Source organism: Octopus bimaculoides, chromosome 9 (genome assembly GCF_001194135.2).
Source record: "Octopus bimaculoides isolate UCB-OBI-ISO-001 chromosome 9, ASM119413v2, whole genome shotgun sequence".
NCBI lineage: Eukaryota > Metazoa > Mollusca > Cephalopoda > Octopoda > Octopodidae > Octopus > Octopus bimaculoides.
The window spans coordinates 56,650,924-56,652,710 of record NC_068989.1 but is presented as its reverse complement, the minus strand read 5'-3'; positions in this window follow the sequence as shown (position 1 = coordinate 56,652,710).

Below are 1,787 nucleotides of genomic sequence, written 5' to 3'. Positions count from 1 at the left end.
TTTCTGTTTGCTTGCTGCTTAACACACAGACGCTGGCAAACAAAATGTCGTTCTCCTTCACCCTCCCTCTCACAAACATACAATTTCTCTCTCTCTCTACTTCATGCGCGTACGCACAGATTTGACTTCGCCATGTCAACAAACTTCAAATTTGGTAAAAGTTTATCGATTTTTACAGGTATACGCGGGTACCTCTGAGAGAGAAAGTTCACTAAAATGCACAAAGGGTCATTCCGAATCTTCTCCTAAAATTTGAGCGACATGCGTGCTAATTTGTGGACGTGCATAAACCACATTCACGTACACACACACACAAACATCATCTGTTTTATAGATATTGATTTATAGATATTGATAGTATATACATATACACATATAAACAACATGCATATGCACATACACATGAAACCACGCAACTCACTCTGGTTATGTTTGTGCATGTATTATGTAGTAAGTTCTGTATGTGATGGTATGGATGCAGAGAAGTAGTGTATAGTAAATAAGGGGTGGTTATGCGCAATGTGTATGCAGTGTTTCTTATACTATCTGATGTGGCGTACCGGCAGTTTTTTTCTTCTTTTTACAATGTGCCGGGGACCGATAATATTTCTTACTAATATTAATTTATACCGGAAACAATATATTAATATTGAATATATTAAAAGTCGACAATTTTTTTTATCTTATATTTATTTTGTAAACAAATAATACAATATCACATAAGCATTTTATAATCTTTCTTTTCTGGAAACTTGCCGCGTACAGGCAGCTAATGGTTCGCAGACTGGCACCGGTCCGCAGACTGGCACCGGTCCGCAGACCACCACTTTGAGTAATACTGTTGCAGACGATTTTGTTGTTGTTATGACGGCAAACTGACTGAGTGGTTAGCACGCCAGACAAAAAGCTTCGCGCGCGCGCACACACAAGACGAGCTTCCACACAGTTTCAGCCTAACATTAGTCAGTGGTTGGCCCAGGGCTATAGTAGAAAACACTTACCCACAGTGCCGCGCAGTGGGACTGAACCTGAAACTACGTGGCGGTTGCAAAGCGAGCTTAAAACAAACAGACGTACTGCAGGGATAGCAAACATTCTTTTTAACACCAAACATATCTTATCAGCAGGTGGGTCAGGTCTTAGGAAATATGCGGCAGTTGAAATTGTCTCTCAACCGACTGGAAATAGTAGCCAAAACTCGTAAATCACAACAAATAAAGGCTGAATTAAAAAGTATAGAAATGGCGGTATTGTCGCGACTGGAATACTTTTCAACATATATTTTTCGACTACGATTGATTTGGGACAACACAAAAAAATTTACTTCGAACTAACTACGGAAGGCCTCTAAAAAAGTAAACGAATTTCCGTTGACTTCGGCTCTGTTATTCGATCGATAAACTAATTTGCTCACTGAATTAGAGAATAAAGTTGCTGAGTATTACGTTAATTCTACAGATACAGGTAAAATTAACGTAATTCTCAAGCAGAATCAGCTTGACACAGCACGTGTTGGTTGGCACACCGTCGCTTACGATGTCGAGGGTTCCAGTTGATCCGATTAACGGAACAGCCTGCTCGTGAAATTAACGTGCAAGTGGCTGAACACTCCACAGACACGTGTACCCTTAACGTAGTTCTCGGGGATATTCAGCGTGACACAGTGTGACAAGGCTGACCATTTGAATTACAGGTACAACAGAAACAGGAAGAAAGAGTGAGAGAAAGTTATGGTGAAAGAGTATACAGCAGGGTTCGCCACCATCCCCTGCCGAGCCTCGTGGAGC